The sequence below is a fragment of the Palaemon carinicauda genome, chromosome 20 (genome assembly GCF_036898095.1).
Source record: "Palaemon carinicauda isolate YSFRI2023 chromosome 20, ASM3689809v2, whole genome shotgun sequence".
Taxonomy (NCBI): Eukaryota; Metazoa; Arthropoda; class Malacostraca; order Decapoda; family Palaemonidae; genus Palaemon; species Palaemon carinicauda.
The window spans coordinates 87,775,501-87,793,000 of record NC_090744.1 but is presented as its reverse complement, the minus strand read 5'-3'; the positions used below and the strand labels follow the sequence as shown (position 1 = coordinate 87,793,000).

Genomic DNA, 17,500 nt, shown 5'->3' with positions numbered 1-17,500 from the left:
CCCAGAGTATACCATCCTGTACGTAGCACTGGTTATGTGGTTAATTGTAACATTCATGGCTTCTCCATTATAAGGCAGAATACTACATAGTATTCTAAAAACTTTATTCCAGCTTTGACCAGATTGTGAATGATTTTCCTAATCCTGCAGGAAAATAAGTGGAACTTCAGAAGTTCACACTATTTATAAAAGCTTTTCATTTGAGCAGGTTGACATAGGTCTCGTTTTATCATTTATGTATTACCAGTGTATTTTAACGATGTTACTGATTTAAAAATTTTATTATTCTTAATTCATTAATGATTTATAGTTTATTTACTATTCAATTATTTCCTCTCCTCACATGGCTGCTTTCCTTGATGAAGCCCTTGGGGTTGTAGCGTTCTGATTTTCCAAACCAGGGGTGTAGCTCGGCTAGTAATTATAATAATAGTAATAATAATTAAGACAATTAGATTAAATAAATTTTTTTTATAAAATACTTCTTCGGTCATTTCAAAACTGCATAATTCATTTGAGATGGGATTCGTTTTTTTTTTTTTTTTTTTTTTTTTTTTTTTTTTTTAGCCAAAAATGATATTCCACATCAAATAAACAATATAAATTTCTTACAAAAAAAAAAAAAAAAAACTGCCTATGATACTTCATTTGCCCTTATATGGTAGAAGGCTGTCGGAAATAAAGCGATTTTACGTTATCTAACGAATATCCAAAACTGCTCATGACAATCATTATCCTTCATGAAAGTCCCATATCAAAGAAACCTTACTCTCAAAAGGATTGAAGAGAGAGAGAGAGAGGAGAGAGGAGAGAGAGAGGAGAGAGAGAGAGAGAGAGAGAGAGAGAGAGAGAGAGAGATTAAAAGGTATTTTGAGAAGAGAAATCGTTCCTGCTACAACGTTTCTCGTTCTCTCATTATAATGGCCTCCGTTAATACACAATGAAATTTATACAGGAGTAAGCTATGCAATTTTCTCTCTCTCTCTCTCTCTCTCTCTCTCTCTCTCTCTCTCTCTCTCTCTCTCTCTCTCTCTCTCTCTTCCTAGTGTCTATTATCATTGCATTCGCTCCTTATGCGAAAAGAATATTTTCTTTTCTTTACATAGAGACAATTCGATAAACGACAAAAAGTGATATCAACACATTTGCTCTTAAGCACAAAAGGATTACCTACGTGAAGTACTGTATATATTATTCTAAGAAAAACCCAACAGTAAGAGGACGCCAATAGCGAGCAATCATGATATATTTCGAATCGCTCCCGAAATGATTATATATATATATATAATATATTATATATAAATATATATATATTATATATATATATATATTATATATATATATATATATATATATATATATATATATATATATATATATATATATATTATTACTAGCTAAGCTACAGCCCTAACTGGAAGAGCCAAGGGCTCCAGCAGGGAAAAATAGCCCAGTGAGGAAAGGAAATAAGGAAATAAATAAACGATATAAGAAGTAAGGAAAATTAAAATAGAATATTTTGAAAACATCAACAACAGTAAAAAAGGATATTTTACTTATAAACAATAAAAGGACTTATGCAAGCCTGTTCACATAAAAACATTTGTGCGAGTTTGAGCCTTTGAAGTTTTACTGATTCAACTACCAGATTAGGGAAATCATTCCACAACTTGGTCACACCTGGAATAAAACTTCTAGATTACTGTGTAGTACTGAACGTCATGATGGGTAAGGCCTGACTATTAGAATTAACTGCATACCTAGTATTACGAACAGGATGGAACTGTCCGAGATCTGAATATAAAGGATGGTCAGAGTTATAGAAAATGTTATACAACATGCAAAATGAACTAATTGAACAACGGTGCCAGAGATTAATATCTAGATCAGGTATAAGAAATTTGATAGACCGTAAGTTCCTGTCCAACAAATGAAGATGAGAATCGGCAGCTCAAGACCAGACCAGAGAACAATACTCGAAACAAGGTAAAATGAAAGAATTAAAACACTTCTTCAGAATATATTGATCAACAAAAATCTTGAAAGACGTCCCCAATAAGCCAATTTTTTGTGTAATTGAAGAAGACACAGACCTAATATGTTTCTCAAAAGTAAATTTGCTGTCGAGAATCACACCTAAAATTTTAAAAGAGTCCTACAAAGTTAAAGAAATATTATCAATACTGAAATCAGGATGTTCAGGAGCCAGGGTCCTTGACCTACTTACATTCATTGTTTTATTTTCTTTTTAGGATTCAACTTCATACCCCATAATTTGCACCACTCACTAATTTTAGCTGGATCTCTATTAAGGGATTCAGCAACCCCAGATCTACATTTAGGCGATGGAATTGATGCAAAGAGATTAGCATCATCTGCATATGCAACAAGCTTGTTTTCTTATATTCAGAATTTTGCCAAACGTTAAAGTTTTTAGATGACACTAAACTGAGAGTTTTTAGAAGTTTTTAAGAATAAAGTTGAGGGTAAATACGGGCGCGAAGATAGGCCAATGAAGTTGTGATGGATGGTAGAACAATGAAGTGGTATTTTGAGTAAATACTAATGGATGACGATAGGATGAAACAGGTGACAAGTCAATGAAAAGTCCAAAGAGAAAAGGAACTTGGGCAATAAGAAAAGGTTGGGAAGAAATTCGGGTTGTTGGCAGAAGATGGGTGAGAAGGGCATGGTGTAGAGGGATAGAGAACAAAATTAAAGCGATTACAATTGACTGTTTGCCGAGTAAATCTGCCGTCATGATAACGAAAAGTGTTAGAAACAGAGATACATGGAAAATAATGAGCTGGTTTGGTGATGTGGAAAGGGGTTGGGACAAAAGTTTCAGAAAATTTGGGAATTTAAAATGTCAGAAAGCCGGAGAAAAGTGAAGGAGTAATAAGAGGCAAAATCATTGACGTCCAGGAAGCGATATAGTACATAGAAGACTTGGTAAAATGCACAATGTGTCTGGAGGGTTTCAATACACTGCTGTAAGGCTGTAAAAGTAGGTCATGCTGAAAACGTTTTGTTTGCATCATGTGTTCGTTCCGGACTCATTGCGAAAGGAATGATATTGGAGTGATCTTTGTCTTAATTAGTATATTTCTTTTGCGTTACCTTGATTAGTCGAAGCAATATATATATATATATATATATATATATATATATATATATATATATATATATATATATATATGTGTGTGTGTGTGTGTGTGTGTGTGTGTGTGTGTGGTGTGTGTGCATGTGTGTGTGTGTGTGTGCATAGTTACCCACTGGAACATTGAGATGGCATCAATATCACATCATTCCAGCAATCCAATTGCCTTTTTTTTCGTGCATTGCTATTGTAATATAATTCAAATTTGTCCTTATTTTTATTCCACTCGGGGAAACTACAATTTACCCAATGATATAAACTTGATATATATAACAATAGTAAATGAATATGATAATTGAATTTGTTGCTGTTTATTCATGAAACGTTTCGGTTATATGTGATGCAAAAGAAAATGAGCTTCTGAAGAGTTTTGTATTCATCACCTATTTATCTATTCAAGTGTTCGTTGGTTATGTTTACCTGTCATTCATTTTTATAAGGAATTGAAGTAAGCTTCTCTACGTAGTCGCTGATTCTATAGCCCTACCAGCTGAATCATCAACAGTCAATGCTTGGCCTTGTTGTTCATAGCGTGGGTGGAGAAGGGGGTTGGATGCTGATTATATGTATACGTGGCCAGTCTCCAGGGCATTGTCACTGTCCTTTGCCTCTGCCATTCATGAGTGGCCTTTAAACCTTTTTATGTTGCGAGCACAAATTCAAATGATTCGAAAAAAAGACAGCAAAACATGCCCATCCAAAATTAGATACTTATGAAAGATTGTAACATAAAGGATTAAATTCGATCATATTGTATCCATTACTACTCCTGAATTAGTCAACCCGTCAGAAAATGATAGATGTAGAGTAGAGGATGGAAGGATAGTGTCCAAAAAGTAAAGTCCTACCAGGGGATAGAGAGTTTTAAATTAGTCAGATTTACGGGAGGAGAATGTTCATGGAAGGATAGGAATGACGAAAGAATGATAACGATATTAATAAAAAAGACAACGGATTTATGAAAATACCTATTCAACCTAGACAAAGGATCAAAGACGTATTACTGTACATGCAGCTATGAAGATGACAGAATACGAACCTGTAGATTAAAAGAAAGGGGTAGCAAGGAATTAGAAAAATGAATTTAAGGATTCTATGCAAGTACGAGCAATGAAAGAGCCTCTCGAAAACAAAACTTTGTGGAAGAAGTTTGATAAATTTCCCAAATGAATATATTTGCAAACCAAATGCACACCAAAATATAAGAATTAACCCCTAACTCAAGGTCAACATACACTTCATATTTGATGACTCATATCCTTTTAAATGTTAGATTTGTTACCGTAAAGAATGAAACAGGGAGAAAGTCTATAGCGAACTAGCGTAAGAATATCTCGCCTGTCGAGCATTTATGGAAGATGAATGGTTGAGAGAAATCAGAATTACACGAAAGAATACAAAGAAGATAGTCAAGAAAGAGCTACAAGAAAATAACATAGTAGTTATAAGGAGATCGGGTGGAGCAAAAGAAATGATATACTGGTAAAGAGCAGAAAGGTTAGCCTATAGTGTAGCGTTTAACTTAAAAGTAATATGTAAAAAGTGCAAATGGTCATACAGGCATGAAATTTTGCACAATGATTTTGTCTTGAACTTCTCTCTCATTCACCTCCAGTTACACAAAATTTTACGATTTTCCAAGATGGCCTGGAGGTTTTCAAAATGGCTTCTTGGGGGTATCTGAATATTGAAATTTAATTAATCACGGTTGAATTCCTCAGTCATTACTAGTTTATGTAAAAATAACGAAAGCAACCCTTTACATACTTAAATTCATAATTCGTAGGCTAGAAATATCCAAGATGGCTGCCATTATATAAAAAGTGTACACCAAAAACTGGTACTTAAGTTCACATGGGCGATAAAAGGTTAGACAATACACAGATTCGAGGTAACTTCACCTGGATGATTTATTTTTTGAGAAAAAATATTAACTAAATGTAACAGTGTAATAATGTGGTGTCAGTGCACTACCAGGTCACACCGGTTGACACTATAGATGTGAGACAGCATGGAGTTCAGTGCTAGCTAATGGTAGATATTTGCCTTTAGTTTCCCAAATGCTGTTCAAAGTTAAACAGCCAAACTAGAGCCAAGGAAGATGGGCTTTAGTTTTCTAGAGTTAAATAGCATTGGATGAATGACCGGGCTAGGACTAGTATTATGTCATATCTGAGCCTAGCTCTATCCCATATCTGAAAGTGCATATATGTTGTATAGGTGGTAAAGGGATAAACCAACGGCCTATAGAGGCAATGACAGCACAGTCTTTGAAGTAGACGTCTTTCCTGGAGGGAGACAGTATGATTAACTGGAAGGTGTGTTGTTGGTGTGGAGGGGACACACATGGAAGACTTGTGGATGCACCTGGTGCTGTGTTTGTTATCCTTGCTACTAAAATTTCTAAATTTTATAGGATAAATGCAATGGCTGTACCATTTCATTACAAAAGGCTTGGTGAAGGTGATGGAATTCTACAGACATTTAAAAAATAACAAGCTAGATATCATGAATCAACTATACTGAAGTTCAAAACCACAAAACTAAAAAGGAAAAGGAAGTCTTTGTTAAGAAAAGGAAGATGGTGTCTCATCTGGAAAATTAACACACAGTACCTAAAAGGTAGGTGAAGAAGATGCAGACGAATATAAGACTGATAAAGGAGGAATATGCCTTGTTTATGACACATCATCACCAATTAAATATTTAAAATAGACTATGATATTGGCTTTCAAAGAAAAACTGCAACGATATGCCACCAACCTACTAGATGAAAAATATCTAGCCAAGATTAGTGCTGTAGATATTGTTTCTCAGGACCATGTGTATCACCCATCTCCTCTGACAGGTGTGTACAACAGGGAAGATCTTAGCTAAATTCTCAGAAAATTGGAGATGATTATGTGCAGTACAGACAAGAGACACCTGCCCATTCTTTTGCTGAGGTTGAGATGTATCTAAGAGACAAAGCAGTTGACTAGAGATGGGTGAGGCTATTTAACAATTGTAGAACTTTATGATTTGTACAAACAAAGACTGGAGAAGCTAAATGTTAATGCGTGTGCACCGATCATGGTTGAGAGAAGAGACAGTTGCCCATAACACAGAACTTGAGGCCTTCAAAAAGGGAAGAGAGAATTGGCTTGACTACAACGGGAAAGTGGGAGAATCCCTAGCCATGGAAAGTTACTAAGATGATGCACTAATCATGCCCAAAGCAGCTAAAATATTGAGGAAGCATATGCTTGAACATGAGAGAAAATTTAATGGAACCTAAACTGTAGACACTATAAGAGATTCTGTATCACCATGTTTGTTGTTATTTGTAAGTGTGCTGTAAAACAGTGGTGATATAAAATTCAAACTTAAATATGGAACACAATCTACTGATCTAGCTTTAGAACTGCTTTTACACTTTTACTGTAAGAAGACTCTACCTTCTTTAACATTTACCAAACATACCATGTCAAGATAACCTCCATTTCCAATATACTTTGGTGTCTTGGTCTTTGCAAAACCAGAAAGCATCAGTTAATAAATACATTTCAACAACATGAAAACACCATAATTTACAATAGGGTTCTGGAATTGACTAAAGAGTTGAGTGAAGTAGTTTGTCCCACTTCACTAAGAAAACGTCTCTAAAACTTGTGCTGTTGACTATCAAAGTGCCACAACAGCACAAACATCCCTCCGTGGACAGAGCCATCTTTGTTTCAGTATCTGAAGACTAATGGAAAGGCGGGGATAGAAACTTGGCCTAAATCATCCAAAGTTGAACAAAGTTAAATAAAATACTTTCTCTTCTTTAGTTTTACACAAATGTACCCCCTCTTCTCTTTAAACAGGAAAAATCCTTTCCTTCATTTAGTAGATGTGCAAAGGGAAGGTGAGGGCAGACACTTGGCCTAAATCATCAAACATTGAACAAAGTAAAACAAAATACTATTTTTTCTTTGGTATTACACAAATGTAGCCACTCCTCCCTTTATGCTTGAAAAATCCCTTCCTTCCTTTAGAGGAAGTTCAAAAGGAAGGTGAGGATAGAAACTTGGCCTAAATCATCCAAAGTTGAACAAAGTAAAACAAAATACTTTCTATTCTTTGGTATTACACGAATGTAACCCCCTCATCCTCTTAAACATGAAAAATCCCTTCCTTCATTTAGTGGAAGTACAAAACACCAACAAGCTGAGCTTTCTAAGCATACTTCTCTTAGGTATGAATTTAGAGGATAATAGGGAGGCAGATATAATTGCTGTTGCAGGTGTTGAGGTGCCGGTGATGGGAGATGAGAATGAGAGAGAGATTACAATAGAGGAAGTGAGGAGAGCACTAGATGAAACGAGAGTAGGAAAAGCATCTGGCATGGATGGTGTGAGAGCTGAGATGTTGAAGGAAGGGGGTGTGACTGTACTTGAATGGTTGGTGAGATTGTTTAACCCTGGATAGGTACGGTGGGTCGTTTGCGACCCCGAGCGTAAAAAAAAAACAGGTTTTTCTCACGTGACTCACCCCTGTGACTGAATTTGTGGGTGATCGACCTGCAGGAGGTGTCTCCCCTACACGCTCTAGTAGTGTCCAGATGTGCATTGCTGTAGCTGTACTCCTTCCCCGATTTCTGAGACGCGTCGGGGTCGTTCGCGTCCGAGTTTACCCTTCTGAGGTAGTTTGCATAATTATGAAAGTTATTACGTATTATGAAATTGTCGTAGAATGGTGCAACTTGTATAGGTTATCAGTTGTGGAAAGTCTTGGTGGATTGTTTGGCTACCATGTGCATGTTTTTTTTTTTAGTTAAAATGTCGTTCATCACCACGAGGACCATTTTACCGCGAGTGCCCCTTTTTCATTTTTTTTAATTTTTTTGCCAAGTCATTTTTCCGTAAGATATTGCCAAATAGTGTCGTAAAACTTTTGCTTGTTTAGTGTTGGAAAGTGTGTCTAGATGATCTGGCTACCCATGCATGACTTTGTTTTTGTCAGATACGACGTAGTTATTGGTATATTGGGTATTTAACTGCAGTTACCAATTTCTGTTTTTTTTTTCAATATTTGTAAAAATTACTACGTAGTAAGGAATTGCCGTATATTATTCATTTTTTTTTCATGTTTATGTGTTAGAAAGTGTGCCTTGATGGTTGGGCTAACACGTGCATGTCTTTTTTTTTATCTGAGATGTCGTATATTAGAATGTCGGGCATTTTACCGCGAGTGTCCCTTTTTAATTTTTTTTAATTTTTTTGCCAAGTCATTTTTCCGTAAGATATTGCGAAATAGTGTCGTAAAACTTTTGCTTTTTTAATGTTGGAAAGTGTGTCTAGATGATCTGGCTACCCATGCGTAATTTTGTTTTTGTCAGATACGACGTAGTTATTGGTATATTGGGTATTTAACTGCGGTTGCCAATTTCTGTTTTTTTTTTTTTTCAATATTTGTAAAAATTTACTACGTAGTAAGGAATTGCCGTATATTATTGATTTTTTTTTCATGTTTATGTGTTAGAAAGTGTGCCTTGATGGTTGGGCTAACACGTGCATGTCTTTTTTTTTTATCTGAGATGCCGTATATTTTTATTTGTTTTGCATTTTTTTGCTTAGTCATGTTACCATAAGGAATTGGCAAGTAATGTCGCAAAACTTATATTTTTATAGTGTTGGAAAGTGTTTCTAGATGATCTGGCTACCCATGCCTATTTTTTTTTTTAGCCAGATATGGTGTATATATAAGTATGTGTTCGATTTTCCTGTGATTGCCATTTTTTCGTTTTTTCCCATTTCTTTCAAAATTACTACGTACTAAGGAACTATCACAGAGTAATATTTCATTTATATGTTTATTTGTCGGAAAATATGCCTTGATGGTTTGCCTAGCACGTGGCTGAAATTTTTTTTTCTGAAATGCCGTATATTAGAATGGCCATTTTTCCACGAGTGCCCCTTTTTATTTGTTTTGCATTTTTTTGCTCAGTCATGTTACCGTAAGGAATTGGCAAGTAGTGTCGCAAAACTTATATTTTTATAGTGTTGGAAAGTGTTTCTAGATGATCTGGCTACCCATGCCTATCTTTTTTTTAGCCAGATATGGCGTATATATAGGTATGTGTTCGATTTTCCGGTGATTGCCATTTTTTCGTTTTTTCCCAATTCTTTCAAATTTACTACGTACTAAGGAACTATCACAGAGTAATGATTCCTCTAGATGTTTATTTGTCGGAAAATTTTGTTTACTTTTTTTTTGATTGAATATCATCAAATTTTTTTTAGCTAAAATATTGTTTTACATTTTTTTTTTCGATTTTATTTCCCTTCAAAAAATTTTTTTTGGGTCAGAATTTTAATTTTATAGTCGTAAAATAATCGACAATTATCCAGCAACCCACCATACAATTTTTATGCATATCCAATAATAATTAGATTAGTAAATAACACCTTGAAATTGACATACCCTTCCTACATTTCAAGTGGCAGATTAGGGAGTCTGAGTCAGTGTGGTTGGCGGCCATTTTGTGGACATATCCGAAGCGTAAGCTGCCCTATCTATATATATTTTTGTTCCCTATAGAATTTGTGATATTTTGGTATATTTTTACCTGCATAAATATCATATTATATATTAAATATATGTATTTTTTTACGAAATTTCCTAGTACTCAAAAAATTACCTTTAGATATGGCCCCTGATATAAATGTAATTTACAAAATAATGAAGATTTTTTTACATATTTCTATTTTAGGATAACATATGTTTATTCCCTAAAAAAATTAGCCACTTCCTATTTCATTTGGGTACCCAAAAAAATTCATGAAATTTGGACAATTTTTTTTGGCCAAAAAAAGTTACCCTTTTTTTCTCATTTCAGATCTTCACCTCCATGGGTCTGACTTCATCCAAAATACATCAAGATGTGTCCTAAACATTCAAGAATCAATTCCTAAAAGGATTTGTGTATATATGTATAAAATTTTTTTTTATGAATTTTTATGTCAGGTCTTTTTTTTCTACCTAATTTTTTAAAATATTTATAATAAATAGTTTTTCTGCAGATGAGTAGTATTTATCTTTACAGTTGTTTTAAGCATTCATTGAAGTTTTTTTTGGCAAAAGAAAAAAGGAGGTTACTGCAAAAACTGATTTTTCAAGAATTTTTTTGGCGTCGGGGTCGTTCGCGTCCGAGTATACCCTTAAAGGGGTGTCCGAGGACCGTACCTATCCAGGGTTAATATGTGTTTTCGGTTGTCAATGGTACCAGTAGATTGGGTTTGTGCATGTATTGTACCACTATATAAGGGTAAGGGAGATGTGCATGAGTGTTGTAATTCAAGAGGTATTAGTTTGTTGAGTGTAGTTGGAAAAGTGTATGGTAGAGTAATGATTAATAGGATTAAGGATAAAACAGAGAATGCAATCTTAGAAGTACATTGTGGTTTTAGAAGAGGTAGGGGTTGTATGAATCAGATTTTTACAGTTAGGCAGATATGCGAGAAATATTTAGCAAAAGGTAAGGAGGTGTATGTTGCGTTTATGGATCTGGAGAAAGCGTATGTTAGAGTTGATAGGGAAGCAATGTGGAATGTGATGAAGTTACATGGAGTTGGTGGAAGGTTGTTGCAAGCAGTGAAAAGTTTCTACAAAGGTAGTAAAGCATGTGTTAGAATAGGAAATGAAGTGAGTGATTGGTTTCCAGTGAGAGTGGGGCTGAGACAGGGATGTATAATGTCACCGTGGTTGTTTAACTTGTATGTTGATGGAGTGGTGAGAGAGGTGAATGCTCGAGTGCTTGGACGAGGATTAAAACTGGTAGACGAGAATGACCATGAATGGGAGGTGATTCAGTTGTTGTTTGCGGATGATACTGTACTGGTAGCAGATACGGAAGAGAAGCTTGACCGACTAGTGACAGATGACAGAATTCGGAAGGGTGTGAGAGAAGGAAGTTGAGAGTTAATGTGGGTAAGAGTAAGGTTATGAGATGTACGAGAAGGGAAGGTGGTGCAAGGTTGAATGTCATATTGAATGGAGAGTTACTTGAGGAGGTGGATCAGTTCAAGTACTTGGGGTCTGTTGCAGCAAATGATGGAGTGGAAGCAGATGTAGGTCAGAGAGTGAATGAAGGTTGCAAAGTGTTGGGGGCAGTTAAGGGAGTAGTAAAAAATAGAAGGTTGGGCATGAATGTAAAGAGAGTTCTATATGAGATAGTGATTGTACCAACTGTGATGTATGGTTCAGAGTTGTGGGGAATGAAAGTGATGAAGAGACAGAAATTGAATGTGTTTTAGATGAAGTGTCTAAGGAGTATGGCTGGTGTATCTCGAGTAGATAGGGTTAGGAACGAAGTGGTGAGGGTGAGAACGGGTGTAAGAAATGATTTGCAGCTAGAGAGGATATGAATGTGTTGAGGTGGTTTGGCAATGTTCAGAGAATGGAAAATGGCTGTCTGCTAAAGAAGGTGATGAATGCAAGAGTTAATGGGAGAAGTATAAGAGGAAGGCCAAGGTTTTGGGGGATGGATGGAGTGAAGAAAGCTCTGGGTGGATAGGAGGATAGATGTGAGAGAGGCAAGAGAGCGTGCTAGAAATAGGAATGAATGGCAAGCGATTGTGACGCAGTTCCGGTAGGCCCTGCTGCTTCCTCCGGTGCCTTAGATGACTGCGAAGGTAGCAGCAGTAGGGGATTCAGCCTTATGAAGCTTCATCTGTGGTGGATAATGGGGGAGGGTGGGCTGTGACACCCTAGCAGTACCAGCTGAACTCGGTTAAGTCCCTTGACAGGCTGGGAGGAATGTAGAGAGTAGAGATCCCCTTTTTGTTTTGTTTCATTTGTTGATGTCGGCTACCCCCCAAAACTGGGGGAAGTGCCTTGGTATATGTATGTATGTATGAATGGCTTAAGAAAGTCAGTCTGTCGGACAGGAGTGAAAATACTGTGTCCATATCTTGAGCAGCAAACCATACTTCTCAGAAGCAACAGATCCTATTTAAAGTAAGCTTCTTACCAATGATTTGCATTTTTCATAAGACAGCTCATTTACTTGCAATGATGAAACAGGCTTTGGACATTGCAAAGCAGCCACAGTTTTTCATTCCTGGCCAACTTCATTTCTAGCTGGGAATGGTCATTGTAGTATGATGATATGGTTATCAGGTTTTGAGGAATGTATTTAGAAATGGCAGCATTCTGAATTTAGTGATCTCTTGAAAGACAGTAGATGGACTGGTGCTCTCTCAGAACAGCAGATTCGTTCATCTCAACTTCACACGTGAACAAGATCAGTGTAACTGACCAGGTGATGGCTTTCAGTTTATATCAGCTGTACAAACCTACCTTTATGGCATATATCCAGAAAACAAAAGAAAGTGAACTTAGCTGTAAAAGCTGGATCAGAAAACAAGTCAGAGTGTCTACCATTCTACCATTTTGTGCTTCAGATAGAACTTCAAGTGTTCCTTTTCATCAGGTTTTACCGAGGTCTAGTTTCAAATTATACAAGGAGGTGCTGCAGAAACACATTCCATTATTCTTTACCCTGGAACATGTACATTATGCCAAAGATATGGAGGCTCTCCAAAATGACACATTTGTTGAATTTACAGAGGGACATTTCACTGTCCATTACACCATTCATCCTTTTTCTTCCATGGCTAATAGATCATGCTCAGGAGCAGAATAATGTTCATGTGAAAGATGCTGAGGCTTTTAAAATCTGGACAGTGGCTGGTCCTGAAGTCAGATGCTTGATTTGATCAAGATCAAACTGAAACTTTGCAGAAAAGGTTTCTTGAAATCTTTGAGAATCAACCAAAAATAATCAAAGAAATTTGCAGCCCTTTTAAGGTTTTATGGATTTGATCGTGTTAATCATGAAATTATGAACTGCAAAGTTCGTGAATACTTGAGATATATGAAGAGACGTGGCAAGACATAATTCACAAACTTCCTTGAGGCAGGATCATGACACCCAGGAAATTCTACGAGCAAGTACACAAGATTTTCTTTTTATTCTTTAGTCCCAATATGTCTGCTAGAGTCCAAGGGGAAACAGTCACTCCAAACCATAAAGGAAGATTGCAATCTATTCTCACATTTCTTCCTATCTTGCTAGAAAAGACAGCGTGACTTAAATGAATTCTCTCAACATACAAATCAAAATGGCCCACCATCACTTGCACAGAATGGGCAGATGAATCAGGGCACCAAATCACTGGTGATGCCTCTATTAGAACAACAGGTATTAGACAGCCATGACAAAGAGCCTACTGCTGATGTTATCATAATGGATGGTGCAGCTCTCGTGAAAGCTCTTACACCAACAAAGTCTCCTACAGTTGAGTCTTGTGCAAAAGATGAAGTCCTATCCAAGGTACAGAAGTGCATACAGAAGTTCAAATAACCAAAAATTGTATTTGATTTGATATGTATAGGAGAGACAATGTGAAAGTACAAGCAAGATTAAAAAAGAAACTTAGGAAATCACTGCATACTGATTAGCACTGCAAAAACTTCCTGCAATAAGGCCAGCATCCTTAGGAATGACCACAACAAAACTGAAATATCTTTATATTTGTCTTACATAACCATTTCATCTTAAGCAGATATTAGAATGTGAATTATTGTCACCAAATGGGATGCTTAAGAGCTGAACAGAGCGCTACTGAACTACAAGGCTCCACTCATATGCTAGAGTTAACTGCATAGGCTGCAAAGAACGAAGATATATCAAGTGCCATCATATTTATTTCATGAACTAATGTCACCATAGCAGTATCTAGAGTAAATAGAATGGTTTTGACAACGTATATGCTAAATCTGGAGGAAAAAATATACGAGGTGGATACCTTTCATCAAATTGCAGCAGCCATGGGACCAGAAGACCCAGACCTTCCCCTTTTCCTTACGTTTAGTAGATGTGACACAGTCTGCTTCATGGAAAGGGATGGAAGGCTCCAGGGCCAAAATAGTCTGTTTTAATGTGCCACACCCACCTTTATCAAACTAAGTTTAACCCCACCAGCTGTATAAGCTGAAGACCTGTAAATCATTGAAGTCATTGGTGCATAATTATGTACAAAGGAAGCAGTTCCTATACAGATATTGATAAGACTAGACTTGATCTCTTGCAAGGAAGTAAAGAGCTTATGATTACATTCCCCCTACAAGGGCTGTTCTTAGAGAGCATTGTAGGAGAGTTTCTATTTTAAGATGGGCACATTTGGAACCAGTGTTTAGCATGTAATCCACTTTTGCCCCATCCAAAACACTGGGGATGGCAATAGCTTAAGGTTGCTTGGTTTCTGTATTGGATAGGTATGCCGTGGTAGGTGCAAGTGCTACAAGTATGGAATTAACCGCAAAGCTCGATGCAATTACACTTGCTAAAACTAATTGATCCATGAAAACATTGGTGTCCTTCAAGAGATATATGCATTTACTGTATATATTTGGAGACAATCTTTGGAACTATGGCAGCTATATATGTTCAGTTCATCTCTCAATGACAGCAACAATGCCAAAATCTGAACACTTTAGCTGATGTATTACAGCTCTTCTAAGAGGACAATCCAATATCAAACCACAGTTCTATAGTCTTGGGTAGTGCCATAGCCTCTGTAACATGGTCTCCCAATGTCTTGGGTTGGGTTTCTCTTGCTTGATGGTACACTCCTGCACACTATTCTATCTGGTTTCTCTTCCTCTTGTTTTGTTAAAGTTAATATAAAAAATATTTTAGTGTTGTTCCTGTTCTTAAACAATTAATTTTTCGTTGTTTCCTTTCCTCTCTGGGCTATTTTCCCTGTTAGGGCCCCTGTGCTTATAGCATCATGCTTTTACAATTAGGGTTATAGCTTAGCAAATAATAATAATAATAATAATAATAATAATATTAATAATAATAATAATAATATATGGGCTTAGAGAATAAAAGTGTTTGATATATACAGTAAAGCAAATTTGCCACCATATTGAAGTGTTCAGAGGATGATTTCGATTTATAGGGATAATAAGAGTCTTCATACCCTCTTCCACTATTATATGATAAACAATATATGGGTGTGGAAGGGGAAGTAAGGTTATCCGTCACCAAAACCAAACTTACCGATCGTTACACACAAACACACACTCTCTCTCTCTCTCTCTCTCTCTCTCTCTCTCTCTCTCTCTCTCTCTCTCTCTCTCTCTCTCTCTCTCTCTCTCTCTCTCTCTCTCTCTCTCTCTCAAAATTTCATGGAAAGAATATGAAGTGAGATCTTATTGTTTTCTCGTCTTTGCCATCCCAAATAAGTTAGAGTGAAATTGATAAAGATAAAAATATTTATGATTGAATAACCAGGCAGTGATGAGATTTATTAACGGCACATCATGGTAATAATTGTAGCAACATTTATAAGACCAACCATATAATACGGAAAATAGGCTAATTCTCCCACCTATCTGGGATGGCAGTTTGGAGAGCATGAGGAAAAATGTCAAAGAAACCTTTTTCACCTCCTGTACTTACTAACGTTTAGCAGTCAATGATAATATTTTTTTTTTTTTTTTTTTTTTGCCTGGGCGTAACGTTATAGGCTGTGAAGGTTTGGAAGGTTACTTTATGATGGCAAAACATTTGAAAACACATTTGACGTCAAAATAAGATAATTCTCAATGTGCATCAGTAATTGATTATCTATGAGAGTATCTAGGTTAATCAATATATAAAATGCATTGGTTAGTGTGTATATATATATATATATATATATATATATATATATATATATATATATATATATATATATATATATATGTGTGTGTGTGTGTGTGTGTGTGTGTGTGTGTGTGTGTGTGTATGAGTGTGTGTGTCATCATCATCATCATCATCTCCATCTCCATCTCCATCTCCATCTCCTCCTACGTATTGAAGCAAAAGGCCTTGGTTAGATTTTGCCAGCCGTCTCTATCTTGAGCTTTTAAATCAATACTTCTCCTTTCATCATCTCCTACTTCACGGTTCATAGTCCTCGGCCATGTAGGCCTGGGTCGTCCAACTCTTCTAGTGCCTTGTGAAGCCCAGTTAACCGTTTTGGTGAACTAATCTCTCTTGGGGAGTGCAAAGCGCATGCCCAAACCATCTCCATCTACCCCTCACCATGATCTCATCCACATATGACACTCGAATAATGTCTCTTCCATTCAACTCCCAATATTCTTCTGAGGGCTTTGTTCTCAAATCTACATAATCTGTTGGATATTGTTTCATTGTCTTACCATACAGTAATACCGATCTCACTAAACTGATATTTAGCCATATTTTTATATGTAATTTCTGGCGATTTGAGTTCCAAATTTTACTCAGCCCAGCCATTGTCTCATATCATTTGTTCAGTTTTTCATTAATCTCAAAATCCTGTATTAGAGATCATAGTTCTTAAATATTTAAATGAGTCCAGCTCATTAATCCTTTCTCCTTCCAACGATAGTTCACCTTCCATAGCTTATTCCGTTCTCATCATCTCTGCCTTTCTTCTATTTATCTTAAGCCTAATATCATGTGATATTTCAAGCATTCTGGTAAGCAAGCTTTCCAAATCCTGTGTCGTTCTGCTAATAAAGACAGCGTCATCGGCATACTCTAGTCCATCTATTTTCCTGTTACCAATCCAGTCCATTCCTTCTCCACCATCCCCAACTATTGTATACATTACAGAATTCATGAGGAGGATAAACAACATAGCTGACAACACCTTCCTTTGGAGTACTGCAATGTTCACTGGAAATTAATTTGATAGGTCTTCATTAACATCAACTTTGCACTTGCTATGCTCATGAACAGACTTAATTAAATTTACATATTTAAGATGAACTCCATAATAACGCAGGACTTTCCATAAAATTGGCCAGTGCTCACTATCATAGGGGTTTTCTTATTTCACAAATGCCATCAAAAGTAGATTTATATATTCTACCCATCGCTGTACCAGATGCCTTGAAATGAAAGTTTGGTCAGTACAACTTCTATCTTTTTTACTTCCTGTTTGTTCATCGCTCAGCTTTTCATCAATCCTTCTCTTTAGTCTCTTTAAAATGAGCATACTACGTATTTTCATGACAACTGGCGCAAGTGTGATGCCTTTGTAATTATTGCAATCAGTCAGGTCTCTTTTTTTGTCATTTTCATCAACACTCCTATCTCCCACTCATCAAGTTATGCCTCTTCATGCCGCATCCTACAAAATAATCTTGTAAGTATTCTGGGAGTCACTTCATTTTTGGTCAGTACCATCTCAGCAGTTATTCCATCGTATCCAGGGTATATCTCTCTCGTGAGTTTTTAAATGATATCTTCGATTTCAAACACTAAAATCA

At 36.3% G+C, this 17,500-nt stretch overlaps 1 pseudogene; it reads right to left on the bottom strand.

Annotated features, from left to right (window-relative positions):
* LOC137659959 (uncharacterized) overlaps window positions 1–12,785 on the bottom strand; it is a 19,517-nt pseudogene extending 6,732 nt beyond the window's left edge.
* Window positions 12,786–17,500: the final 4,715 nt, after the last annotated feature.